The sequence below is a fragment of the Erithacus rubecula genome (genome assembly GCF_903797595.1).
Source record: "Erithacus rubecula genome assembly, chromosome: 3".
NCBI classification, from domain to species: Eukaryota; Metazoa; Chordata; class Aves; order Passeriformes; family Muscicapidae; genus Erithacus; species Erithacus rubecula.
Window position 1 is genome coordinate 36636614 of NC_136689.1, and position 14477 is coordinate 36651090.

Below are 14477 nucleotides of genomic sequence, written 5' to 3' on the forward strand. Positions count from 1 at the left end.
GATCCTTTTTTCCTACATCTCTGGTGATGAAGAAAAATAGGCGATTCTCAGTTCAGACTGAGTCTGATGCCTTTTGTAATGACTACTCTCTAATATTGTTTAATTGCCTGTGAAGATGCAAACAGGCCTAAAATCCATAATAATTAGCCTAAGATAACTGGCTGAGGTTCAGGCAAATCATCCAATATCAGCATTTCTGGTTACTTTGCTGAGTAAAAAGGAGAAAATTAAGAGGAATAATCAGTGAATGCATTAAAAGAGGGGGGGAAGGTTTATTTGCTAAGAATATGTGTTTCTAGCACACCTATGCATGCTGCAGATAGTAAACATAAGGCCATGTAAGTAATAGTCAAAATCTACTCATTGAAATTCATATTTGCAGGCTAGCTATGAGCCAAAATTGGCAAGGAGAGAAAGAAACTACTGAGAAAGAAACAAGAAAGACATGCAGAAACAAGTAACTCTTGCCTCTCTATCAGTTAGAAAGAGAAAATATCTGCAGCCTGCAATATTTGCCAATTTTTTTTTTTTTAGGTCAATGAACCACTTACACTTTGGTCTGTGTTAAATGGGATTCTTCAAGTGATACCAGCACACTTAATATCAGCAGTTGCTGTTACATTCTAGAGGACAAACTAGCTGAAATGGGAGCATGCTGCTGTTTATCAATTCACCTGAACACACACTTCTCAAGGTTTGAAATTGCTGCTGTTTTCACATTGCACCTAGAAATTAATATCAAACCAGGTAGTTTGCTGCATGAAAATAGGTCACAGTGGAAGCACATGCTAGCTAGAAACCAGCACACCACTTTCATATGTGGGGGTATCATTGAGTCTGTAATTAAAAACTTATCTTACACTAGGAAATAAAACAGTAATATAAGGGGGAAAAACAAACAACAAAACAAAGCAACAACAAAACACCCATCAAACTTCAGCTAAAGTCTAGACAATATTGTCTCTATTTATGGTTAACAGGAAAATTTTGGACATTTTTATGCTTTTATATCCTCTCCTACCTGCCTCCAATACATGAGCTTATGCATATCCAGATGAGATAATGAAAACCTTGGTACCTGTGGTTTAAGCAGAAAAATTGCAGAGGGAAAAAACCATGTAGAAGATAAAACAAATAACAAGTATATTCACTTCTCTCTTTCATGTCATTAATGTGATCAATAATATTACCTATAAGGTGTTTTTTTTCCACCAACATCTTTATTCCAGTCTTGAAAATTCCAGTGAACATTGTGCTTGGCTGCAAAGAAAAGAAAACAGATTGAAAGAGTAACATGAGCAGGAGATCTTTTAAAGAACATTTCTGGAATGTGAGTGTATGCACAGGTGTTTATATCCTCACACATTTTCTTTTTTAATTTCAACATGTCTTTAAACTTGTTGAAAATACTTTTTTCCTAAAATTTTGGTCTTGTAAACACAGATATTAGAAAATATTTTAAGTTGTCTTATAACCCTGAAAAAAATATTCCCATTAGTGCCTGGCAGTCAGGGCTAAAAAATTGCTGGAGGCTAGGATTATGATTCAGTATTGAACTTCTTTCACATTTTTCTTCAATGAATTCAAAGAAAAATTAATTTTATCTCAAGCTCTTTAAATTACTGCAACCAAGTACATATACATACATAACAACATACTGCAATATTTTGCTTTAAATAAAGCAATTGAAAATTTAGCCATGGTCACACACCTATCTGCCTTCCTCACAAAGTTATATAGATGATTGGAGAATCCACAACAATATATTTTAAAGTAACAGTATCCTTAACTGCTTTCAGAAATTTTAATTCATTTGGAAAGGCAGGGGAATAACCTTTACTAGGTTTAGGTGAAGTATTGAACTTGCATTCCATTGTTTTGAATTAATTATTTTGCCTATAAAATTAGCACCAAATGCTTCTTCTGAGATTAATGGTAAAACATCCACCATATGAGCAGGGCTGGATGTCACTCATCCCTTAAAATATCTATTTATATATCAATTTATATATGATTCTTTAAAATAATACAATGTATCCAGTAGTGAAGTGCTGCTCTTTTTACTCCCCACCTTTCAGAGAAAAGAATGCAGTGACTAAACATCAGGCAGCTACACAAGAAACTTGCAATGAGCTCTTATTTCTGATAATTTTTCTCTGAAAATAAACATTTCAAAATCTATGTACGAAACACACACAAAATTTCCATTTTTTCTGACCATTCCAAATCACAATTCAATATGCATTAGCTGGGCTTCTGTCAACATAATTGGCTACAGCAGTCAGATTTTCAGAACGGCTTAACTTCAGCTTTGCCACCAAAACAAATGAGATTATCAGAACAAGCACTGCATACAAGATGCTGACTTCCCTGAGAAATCTGTGCACAAGTGTCATGCCTGGAGCTGCTTAGTGCTGGCCTCTTCTGAACATTTGACCTTCATCTAAGACCCAGAGTGGTGCCAAATCCTCTTTAGAAAGCCCATCTCCCATGACTGCCTTTTCTCCCTGTAAAAATCCCCTCTACTGCATCTGCAGGATTAGCAGAATAAACTAGGATATGGAAGGGATACCATATGCAGTGCAACTATTTCTCTTTTAATGATTATTCTTTCTGCTTACTGCTTGATTCCATGAGAATATTTATTTTAATTATTGAAAGTGGGAAAAAACCAGAAAATACCTTCTGAACTAATGTGTCTGCTCTTATGAATTTCTCAAGACAGACTAGCCTAAGGAAGGAGCTTCTAGACATCAATAAAAATTCACATTTTGATGGATTTTGTATTGATTGCCAATGTTAAAGCATGTTTTATTTGGACCTAAAGAAAGCATCTTCTAAAAGTAGGCATCCAGATGCTTAGTGGGCTTGAATTCAGTGCTGACAGAGTATCCTGTTTAATTGCAATTTCTTTTGTCCCACTATATATATATTATATACTTATATATTTTGTCTAACTTTTTATTATATCCCGTGATTTCCACAAGTATCCTATCTTTTGTTCCTTTTAGAACCATATAAATACACTTATATTTATTAAATATAGGACATATTTACATCAAATGAAGTATTCCATAGGGAGGCTTCATATTTTACTGATTGTGATCAGCATGAACACAAAACTAATGGGTTTGCTCACAGGAACAAAGAAAAATTGGAATTTTATAAGCATCCTCTGCAGCCTTTTAAGAAAGGGATGTCTGAGGATTTTTCAGAACCGTGTTCCATTTTCATTTATTACCATGTCCCAGTGGGAGAAAGAAGGTGGAAAAGAAATAACAGAAGCATAGAAGTACAGACAGAATAAGTTTATATCTTAATGGCAGACTATTCACAAATGCCAGAGAACATCAGTGTATTAACATATACCAGAGAAGAAAGGGTAAGAAATAGCTAAAATCAACCAGAATATCTGGTTGAAAATCAGAGTTCTAATTTTTCTTGGGGGGTTTTCCCCCATAGGGAAAATCTTTTTGTTAAGGCTGATTATAACTTGGGATGGATGCATCATGCAGTATAAAACAATACCAATATTTTATATGAGAAAAAAAAAACACAGCAGGGTAGAGACCTAGAATTTATTATAACCTTCATTAATCTTACTATGGTTCAACTTAAATAGATTCTATGCATTACAAATGTACATTGTGGTTTTCCAGACAGGATGCTGTAGAGGAGTGAAACAAAACAGATAACAAGAAGGAAAAGAAAATAAGGGAACTAAGGGGAATACACTATCCAGAGAAATGGTTTTGCCTGAGCACAGGAAGAATACAAAAGAATTTCCTCTCTGACTAGATCACATTTGCTTGAAAACACAACCTCAAGAAGCAACATTTGACCAGAATTTATCATTTACTTTGTGACGAGAAACAAGCAGATTTGTTAAGCATTTTAATGCTGCTCTCTTTTTTTGATGTGTTTTGCTTTAACGTTTTACTTGTTTAGAAACACTTAAACACAAATGAAAATTAAATTTAGTATTTCTTTTTTTGTTAAAGCAAGACATCCCACTCAGTCTGAAACCAAGTTACAATATGGGGCTTTGTTTAAATTTTGGGGAAAAGAAAAATACATTTTCCTTTGGCACTGTCCCTTAACATTGTTGGTTTTGTTCCTTGGGCAAGTTCAAATTAAAAAGAAATAAAAAAAAAAAAATGGAGTTCCAATCATTTACAGAGCTCTACTCCTGCCACAAATTCTTGGGCCATTATTGGTCTGTCAGTGAGGTGATTTTGGTAAGAAAATTACTCTTTCTCAAATGCTGTTTTAAGAAACTATTTCTGAACCTTCATTTGTGCTCTTTCCTTTTTCAAACATTACTTTAAAGGTTTTGCTACTGTTGCTTATGACAGCAGCATGCAATAAGTTAGCACAGTGTTGTAAAATCTGCTAGATGTCACGATTTATTACATTATATCACAGGGGAAGAGACGGAGCTTCACATCTCAGGGATAACAGTTACTAAACAGTTAAGCAGAAACAAGTTTAGTGCAGAATAGCTGCAAGTAACTTGCACTCTGCTGGGGGAGATCATGCTGCTCCTGAGATCAAGGATGCTTTTGCAGGCTTTGCCACCGACTGCAGAGGACTAAGTACCCATCTTTATCTCCTAGAAGGAATTTCCCAGCTGAATAACCACAGTCAACCCTCACACAGAGATTAAGAGACTAATCATATCTTGTTTAGCCATATAAATCCCAGTTCAGCCCTTGCAACTGTCCTAATTCTGTTATCAAAGGAGTAACTTAATATTGCTGACCCAGTTCAATAAGGTGGCAAGAGGTGATAAAGGGGAGAATTCATTACAATGAGGTTAACACACACTTTCAGTGAAACAAAACTGACTCCTGTGATCACTTGAAGAGACCGAGGCTACTCTTCCATCCTGAATCACCTCAGAAAGGCAGCACAGGCTCACCTGCCCCTGTGCAAGCTTTCCATTTTCCCCAGCATTCACTGATGTGCTGGAGAGTATCTAGAAGGTATCTGCTCTGTGGATACCCCACTGCTCTGTGGGGAGGAAAGAAAAGCTGTTACAACTTTCTATATAGAAAAATTCTTTTAGTAATTTAACAGTAATATACATATAAAGTACCTTTAAACCTCTAGGAATGTGCTGCAGAAGACAAAAATGCAAATCAGTCACATATAAGGAGGCAAAGGTAAAATAAAGGATTGCTTCAGCCTATCCATATATTCCTTTACCAGAGTGTTTATTAGATGGCTATTCTGGCTATTTTGTCATACATTCTCACTTCTTTTCCACACTCTTTTCTTTGTTGTGACTGTTCTTATTGTTTGAGAGTTGAGAAGCATTGCAAATGAAGGAGTCCTATTTTCAATAATACATCAAACATCATCTAAGCACATTCAGAAATGATGGGACCCACAGCAAATTACATGTTGCAAAGCCTCATCAGCTGAAGCGATTACTTCATTCCTTCAAGTCATTTTAAAAGAGCTAAGAAACTGATGCTATTTACATCATGTATATAAATAACATGTATCTCATATTTATATAAAATGTGTGAGATTGGTGAACATTACTGCAAGTGTTCATTTGAATTTTAACTTGAATTCATACTACCAGTGATTGCACAATGGAGACAATGATTGTACCCAACCCCTTTTGAATTTTCTCTCTGCAGGATTTCAATGAGTCTCTGCTTGTTTTCTTGGTTTTTTGTGGGATTTTTGGGTTTGGTTTTTTTTTTTTTTTTTTCTCATGAGCTTTCTCAGAGGCAAGGGCTTGTGATGACAACTGCAGTCTTTACAGAGAACACTATTTCAAAAAAACATTTCAAGAGTGCTCCTAAAAATCAGCCATCTGAAGACAAACTCATATTATGAAGGGAAAAGGAAAAAGGAAAAAGGAGGGAAAGGGGGGAAAGGGGGAAAAAGAAAAATAGGGAAAAGGGGGGAAGAGGAAAAGGGGCAAAGGGGGAAAAGGAAAAATTGAGACTTTTCAGTATTTTGTTTGCAGACAGCTTTGATTTCAGCTAAAATGCACCTATAAGCACTACAAAACTTAACAGATAGGTTTGATAGATTTCAAGTGTTTATCAAAAACAAGGAGCATCTTTCAGCAAACTGTTTCCATCCTGAGATATATCAGAAAAAATGATATTTTTCTTTTTATGCATGCTAGTACAACTGGTAAAGACAAGTATTTTTGCAAAAAACTGCAGTTAATCATATAACAGTAGATTATATAGCACAGTTGGTTTGGTACACAACAGTTCTCCACATTTCAAGTGGGTAACACTTCCAACATCCCACAGAGGGGAAAACAATCAGCTACCCACACAAGGCACTGAAGCACCTCAGAGAAAATAAGTTTACTTTGCTAATGAAAGCTTTATAACCTATTAATCTCATCTAGCTATTTTATACCTAGGTATTATTTTACATACTATTATGGGAAAATTCATTCCAGGATACCCTTATTCCCAAAATTCCTCACCAGAGCCCTCAAGGCCAGTAAAATAACACATCAGAGGGCAAATGTGAGTGTGTATTTCACCTGTAAGGACTCTGGAAGTGGAAGAAAAAAATATTGAAGAGCTCTGCTCATTCATTCAGGGAGTGAAAATAACAGTTTGTTGATGACTGAAGAGTTTGGTTATAATTCTAAACATTGTTTTAACTTTCCCACCTGAAATATCACACAGAAGGTTTCTGGCAAATCCAAGATGGATCAAAAATGTAGCATGAGTGAGCTACTTTCTTCAATTATGCTTACCTCCTAGAGTGGAAGATGCTTTCCAACTTCTATAATGATGTGCTTTTTACTGAAATGCCAGTTAAGATTAGTTGGGACTATTGTGACTTAAAACCACAATGGCTGAAGGACAAAAATCATTCTGAAGACTGAGGTGACTTTGTAAAAGACTATTCCCACAAGTTGTCCATGTCACAAGCATTTCAAAAACTATTACAAAATTAATCAATTAAATCTCACACTCACTTGACATGCAGAAGCATTTCTAGTCACACTAAACACTTTGGAGTCTGGGTTTGAGTCTCCAGAAAGATAAAATCCTGCTGATATTTTTGGTGTTGCAATTTATGTTTAATTTGGACTGATTTTTTCAGAGTTTGAGAGTGCTGCTAGTCTATAATGGAGAACTAAATAAAAGGCAAATAAATCAGTTTCTAAAAAAAACGGGCTTAAATAATTTTTCTACAGGAAAAATCCAACATGTAATAAAAATACAGTGAGGCACAGACATTTCTAGTCCAGCAGCTGAACCCCAAGGCAACCTTTTAGCTAATATGCAAATGGCAGAAGCAGTTGTGTATAGCAGCTTTTTACAGCTTGGATGCATAATATAACAAAGAAAGTTTCATATTTTTATTCATGTTTGCCTCTATAGAACACTAGCTGAAAGAGCAGTCACTCTGGCACTGGACATCCAAAGACAAGACTGCAATGTAATATGGCCCTGAAGCCAAGAGGCCCCGGATTTTGGAGGAAGTTTGTGTCAAGAACAGAAAAAAATAGGAAAAAAAACCCCCATAGCTACATTAACTTTGCATTCAAGCTGTTCCTGTAGTGCATGTAAAGAGGAGAAACTTTAACTATGCCAAGAGTAGAGAAGGAAACAAAACTGTAACAATTCAGAGTCAGGCCAAAACAGAAGCAATTCCAAGGAAGGAAAGAGGTTCTGAGGGCTCTTTGCAAATGAAAATTGGCAATTGGAACTGAGCCACTTTTGCAGTGAGTTAGAGCTGAGGTCACAACTGCAGCCAGTGCTTTGCCACTCCTGAGTAATAAGCTTTGTTTGGGGGATGTCATCTCAATTTATTATACATAGATTAAATTTGATTTTCTACTGCATTGACAAATTATATACAGACAGACTTATGAAAACCTCCTGTGCTGTTAACATACATCTGTTCATATTTCTTATACCTGCAGTTCAAAAAAAGTCTGACAGCCATCAGAGTTGTTGGATTATTACTGATCACTATTACACTTGTAAGATAACGGAAATAAATATCGTAAAAATATGTAAGTGCTTGATTTTCATTACATTCTAAAAAATATCTAAACACTTATAATACATGCTCTATAAAGCAGCTCAGGAAAAAAAATATTTTCAGTTTATATCCAGGTCCTATAAAAAAAAGTACAAATATTTTCAATATCCCAACATTAGGCAAGATTTATGTGTTCAGCTAAAATGAAAGCAGTCAATAGGTCATTTACTTAGCCTCTCACACACTATAAATAACCTCTAACTAAACTAAAATTATTAGCCAGGGTAACACCAGGAGCAAAAGAGTGACTTTAATAAGTGCCATTTCACAGGGAAAAAACACATCAGACAGATTCCCCACAGACAAGATTCCCCACATAAGAATGCTGACTCTGGCATATGTACAAGATGCTGTGTTCAAGTCCTCCTATGTTGCAGCTCCTCTCCTCTCCTCAGCCAAATATTCAGCATTATGAAACTTTTAAAAAATAATCTGTTTGCACAAGATTTCCTGTTAGAGTTTTGCCTGTCTTTTTGTGATGTTACTTCTTGTTTGTGCCCACATACATATTTGTCACCCCCAATAAAGATTGAGCACACTGACTTATTTGAACTGACTTTGAAAGACTGAGATCAGAAAGACCTGTCAGGTCCTAACAACTCCATGAGAAGTAGAGAAACCCTGGAAATGCCCACGTGAGAAGGCAACTCCTCATAAATCCTCACATTAAGGGAAAGCTTACATTTCCTCAGACAACAAAATCAAAGAGAAAACTCATAGAATCCTTGGGAAACAGATTTCATTCCTTTTTACAGCTATGGAAACACTGTTAATTAAATGCCTGTGGGATAAAAGAGACTGCTACAGAGAAGTGTCATTTTCCATGTCCACAGACACAGCCTCAGTAGAGTCTCCTGTAAAAAAAAGTAGTTTGGGTATCATGTGGTTCCATATTACCCTTGCAATCCATACTACTTCCCCAGTCCTTTTCTTTGGCATCAGATGAACCAGTATTTCAGAGGCAGTAGGGATGTTCATCTACCACAAAGCTCTAGCCAGGTTAAAATTCACTTTTTGTATCTTTTCAGTAGTTCAGAATAATCCTATCAACCTAAAGAACCACAGAGTGGTTTTCTTGTCTCTACCTGAAAGGGCCTCCCTTATATTCTTGTGACCCATTGCTGATGCTCCTGCTAATTTCTATATCTCTACTTCCCTCTGTTCCTCAGGGTCACAGATCTGCAGAAACAGTGATGTTTAAAATATGAGTGGGTAGCCTGGACAAAACCTTAGGAAAGTCTCAAATGCAAAAATATTTAAGAAAACAGAAATTTTTTACCAAAAGAGAAAAAAGAGCAAATTTTGGAGTGCTTTCTGGCAGTAAAGCAGCTGCAAACTAGTCCTTTTATAATCCCACTTAATCTATGAAAGGAAACAGAGACATAACCTCAAAAGAAAAGACAAGTCCTGTGTTTAACCTGAAGTTAAATGAATGCAATGAATGCACGAGCAGGGACTTGCTCCTTTTTCCTTTTACCACTCTCTTTTCCAATATAGGTTTCTGAAGAACCTCACCAGCATGGGACAGGAAAGTCCTCAAGAGTGAAATGAGGAGGCGTGTCTCAATGTCACCTCAGGGAAAAAAGTGATTATTTTGTTGAAAAATCTAAGGGGTGCCTTTATGGATGATTGCTACCATGAAACAAGGCACAGAGATGTCCCTTTTGCAGAAAACAGAAATTTATGAAATGCTATTGTACCAGAGAAGGACTGACTAAAAGTGTCTTTTGTTTGAGAGAAGAGATTTCTAAGCACACTTTCATAGCAGCTGCAATGGGGACACTACTATCCTTAACACAGAAAAATTAACAAATGCAAGTTCTGAGTGTTTTTCACTGAATATAGCTGAATATTTCACTGTTGATGAAGTCAAGGATGTCTGAAGAGGTTTAAAGTATGCACTTACACTAAAGTAAAACAAAAAGTCTTCAAGTTCAGAGCTGACAGCTTAGAGGAGACTAGAACATAAGCATCTGGCTGCTTCTGTTTCCCCTTTTAAGAGGCAGCAGTTCAATACCTGTTTCCTGTCTTGCTGTCCTCTTAATTTGACAGCAAGACTGAAATAATAATCCTATTTGGGAGATCTGAGGTGACATTCAGTGAAAGGACAAGTAGTAAAATAAGTATGAGAAACACAACACTGAATTGTTCTTTCAATGTATTTATCTGTAAGATCTTTCTTCATGTCACATATGATTGCTTTAAATATTGGTTTCTAATCCTCTTTCCAATATTAGTAATTCCTGAAATACACACTTTGATTTCAGTAAAATTCATGTTCCAAGGTAAAAACTGCTGCTTTGTTCACAGGAGAGACAAAGGTCTTCTACAATGTCTATTCTTAAGATATTTGCTTTTTTCCCCATCACCTTGCTCTTTACCCATGTTATTGGAAGAACTATAAGTCTGTTCTGAAATAAAATTTTAAATATGTATTGAACACATTTTGAACAGCACCTGAAGTACAGAAACACAGACAATACACTTTTTTTCTCTAGATTGATTTTAAAAACCTATGAAAAGTATGAAATTCATGACTTATATTTACACAGAGCAATTTCACCTTCACCCCTCATCCAAGAGTGGGAATTTTTGACACACATGAACAGCGACTAAAGAAGGGTAAAAATTGTTAATGTCTGCTATTAATGACAACCTCTTTTGAGCAGAACATAGAAGATCATCTAGGTAGTTTCTATTTATTTTGTTTCATTTAATAGTATCTGAATAAATATTTCTGAATGCAAAAAACCCCTTACATACCTTAATGAATGATCACATACCGGAAAACAATTCTTAAACATTTCCAGTCCAAGCCCATTTGACCATCTAAAAATTAGATTTTTCTTTGGCAAACCAGAAAGATAAGTCAGGCTGAACATTTACAACTTCATTAATGTATTAATAACACCATCATTTAATTTATAAGATAGACTTTTGTTAACAAACCACATTTTCTCCTTGGAAGACTACTTTGCTAAAGTTCTAAATCAAGCACTTGCTTTGTTGTGAGCATGCTCAGTTTCCTTACACATGTATTGTAGTTATATCCTGGATGTACAGAATTCTTGATGGTGGGACATCTGGAAAAAATTATGGTTTTCAAAGATACCTGTGCTAAATAATGGAGCTCAGGTGTCCTTATAGAAGACAGGGTCTACTCCCTTTAAAACACAGGAAGCTCCTTTTGAATACTAAGCATTTTCAGCAATAGCATACAATTTAAACATAATTTTCAATTAGATACCTTCCACAATGAAGGCATTTTAATGGACTACAAAGGACAAATATCATAAGAATATGGGAAGGCTATCTCAGCTGACAAAAGTGATTCCCAGCCCAATTGCTAGCATTCACATTAGGAGGCTCTAAAACACATTTTCCTTCCTCAACGTTAAGAGCACACTGAATTGCTGTATCAAGAAGAATCAGCTCAACTGCCAGTGCAATTGCCACAGGGAATTGTCTCCATCAGTGCAACACAACAGATTTGCCTGGGCAGATCACACTAACTAGCTATTTCACTACATTTAGCAGAAGAGACTGCCAAATTACTGTCTAATTCAGTGAAGATACAGATCTAGGAGTCTATTAGAGTCTTTGCTTTCACTTATAGGCTGATTTAAAGTGACAGTCCAAATCTGCTCTTGTATAACCATAAAATAATGAGATATTAATAATACAGGTTATGCATTTCATGTCAAGTTTGATTTTAAGCTTGTTATCAAGAAGAAATGAAATATTTAAAAATTAAAGTGAAATGATAAATGAGGAGGCTGGAGAAAGGTAACTAAATCATACAAGTTTTATACTGTCCTTTTCCTGTGTACATTGTCAAACTTTGTTATGGGCAAATGCAGTGGAACAGCCATTTTTTACCTCTTGATATTAAAAAAAATAGTATCCAAGCCTTGACAGATCACTTGCACATTTTTTACCCTGTATATTTTCAAGGGCAGTGCCAAGCATTGGGTCCTTTCAAGCCTTGAGAGTAGATCCTGAAATGAAGGCAAGAGTATTAAAGAGATTAGTCAAAACAGAGATGTCACAAATTCTAAGTGCTCCAAAGCTCCCATAGTGGAGTATGAAACCTTCAAAAAGATATTTATACACTTAAGAAATTTAAGAAGGGCAAATGAATGAGCTTCCCAAAAACAGTGAAGGGACAAAAACATGAGAGACAATTTGGGGGCTGGAAGCCACGTTAAGATTGAGGCTATCCTTACCAACATACATGCAAGTATGAAAGCAAGCAATTTGCAAATACCATTTACATCCAAGCTTTGATTAGAAACTGGAGCCAGAATTTTGCACTTTTCCCAAGTGTATTTGGCAATAAGGAATTTTTCCAGGGCTGTCAATAGATACACAGACGCAAACCTTAATTATTACACAAGCTGGATGGCCAGTGAAGAAGATTAGACCCAAGAGCATTAATGGGAAGAACCAAGTCAATCCTTAGGATGGGATAAGATAGGACTAGTACTATCAGTATTTATCAACCTTCCAGATTCTGCCCTGCTTGAGTGACATTGACCTATATGCCTTAAAGGTATAAATTTACCTTCTACAACATATAAACAGGAGACTTTAGAAACTGATGAGACACTTCCTCTCCTGAGGGCAGTTCATTCTTTTTCCTCTGAAAAGTGTCCAGACAACTGCATCATTCCTCCTTGATCCTGTTAGAAGGTAAAACTTAATGGGAAATTAAGTTTGAGAAATGAGAATCTTCCACCTGCTAAGAAATACAAATCTTTGTGCTCAACAGCAGTCAGATTGTGAGCCTTGAACTGAGCTTTTAGATAGCTCTAGTTCTGTTCCTCATTATGTACCATGTGGGGATACTTTTTTTAATAAGAGAGCATATCCTGATGATATCCATGACTACTGGCTATGATTTTTATTAAAGCAGAGTAAATGTTTAATACAAAACAAATCTTTAAAATCTATGCAAACAAGATTGCAAAACCCTAGTTGAACAAAGCAAGCTCTTTTTTCATATTGCAGGCATACATTGTGACTACTGCAAATGTCAGAGCATGAAAGATCTCCTTACAGTGCCCAGATTTGAATACATAAAATCTTTCACCGCTTTGGCTGAATGAGAGCCAATTTAATAAATAACTGAAATTTACTCTCAGAAAGCTGTTTCAAACCTGTCCTGCTTAAAGCATCCAAAGCTCTATGAATAAACTTGATGTGTTTGTGAATCTGCACTTATTGAGTTTAACACAATTTATTGACTATATTATAAACATTTCAATACCCTTACATTTCCTAGGCCTGATTTTCCATTCTCTAAATTGGCAAACTCTCAAGTCAAGGAGTTTTCATGACACATTTTGCAACATTAAATTATTTGAAATCAAGTAGACTTTTCAAAATGTATGGTTATGATTAAAAGTGGCAGTTCCTACAAAATATGTGAAAAGTACATTGCATTTAGATAGTCTGATAACCCTCTACTACTTTATTATTATACCTTTATAACAATTGTTTAATTTTTGTTGAAAACTTATTGCAGTTGGGTGCAATTGTTAGTTTAAGATAAAATTTTAAAATAAGGGTGTTAATTCCAATGCAAAAGGAATAGGTTGAATATCCAGTGCTTTTTTTAAAGACATATGTAGCAAATAAGACATCATAAAATATTTAGAGTTTGTTGGTTTGTTTGTCTTTTTTTTTAGCAGGGGACTCTCCAGGGTTGTATGTCACAGTTATTTGCTATAGAAATCTCTATCATCTATTGTTAGCCTATCAAGATTTTAACAACAGGTTAAAATTGAAGGAAAGAAATACAGAAAAAGATCAGTCTAAGCCTCCCCATAGTATGAAGCTCCTTCAACAGTAGTAGTATAAATAGCTCCCACATGAAATCTCTGGATAGAGATCAGTCATTTACTTCAAGCCACATAGATTCTCTCTGCCAACCTCTATGCAATAATATCCCTTTTTGAGTATCACATTCTATGAAGTGAGCTTTATAAATATGCAATCATACACCATACAGACAATCAAACCAAGCCCTGGAGATGTAATTGTGTAAGTAAGTCAAAATTAAAAAACAGATTAGAAACAGAGGCAAGAATAGGATACAGATCTTCTTCTTCCTGTACTTAAGGTTGAGGTGATCAGCAGATATGTGTTCTCATCAACCCATGCTGCTCCAGGGATGCACACACAAGTAGACTCTACCTAAAAAAAGAACAAAACCAACAATCTCATCATTTCTACTCAAAACACAATGAAACCCTTTCTGGCTGCAAGGAATTCAACAATGCCCTGCTGATTTCAGTCCTTCATCAGACTTTCTGGAGTCAGGGTGGTTTGATACACCAAGTGCTCAGGGACAGAGGGAGGGTGTCCTGCTGCTTATTCAGTAGAAGGGGATCTGAAGTAGCATTGGATTTTAAGGAGCGTTTCCAAAC

The 14477-nt window shown here is 35.7% G+C and overlaps 1 long non-coding RNA gene across 1 annotated transcript; it reads right to left on the bottom strand.

Moving 5' to 3' along the window:
• Nucleotides 1-10999: 10999 nt before the first annotated feature.
• Nucleotides 11000-12734, bottom strand: LOC306800647. The gene is made up of 3 exons (XR_013773896.1): nucleotides 12611-12734; nucleotides 11926-12044; nucleotides 11000-11129 (listed from the first exon to the last, which is right to left on the bottom strand). It is a non-coding gene; the product is annotated as an uncharacterized lncRNA (long non-coding RNA).
• Nucleotides 12735-14477: the final 1743 nt, after the last annotated feature.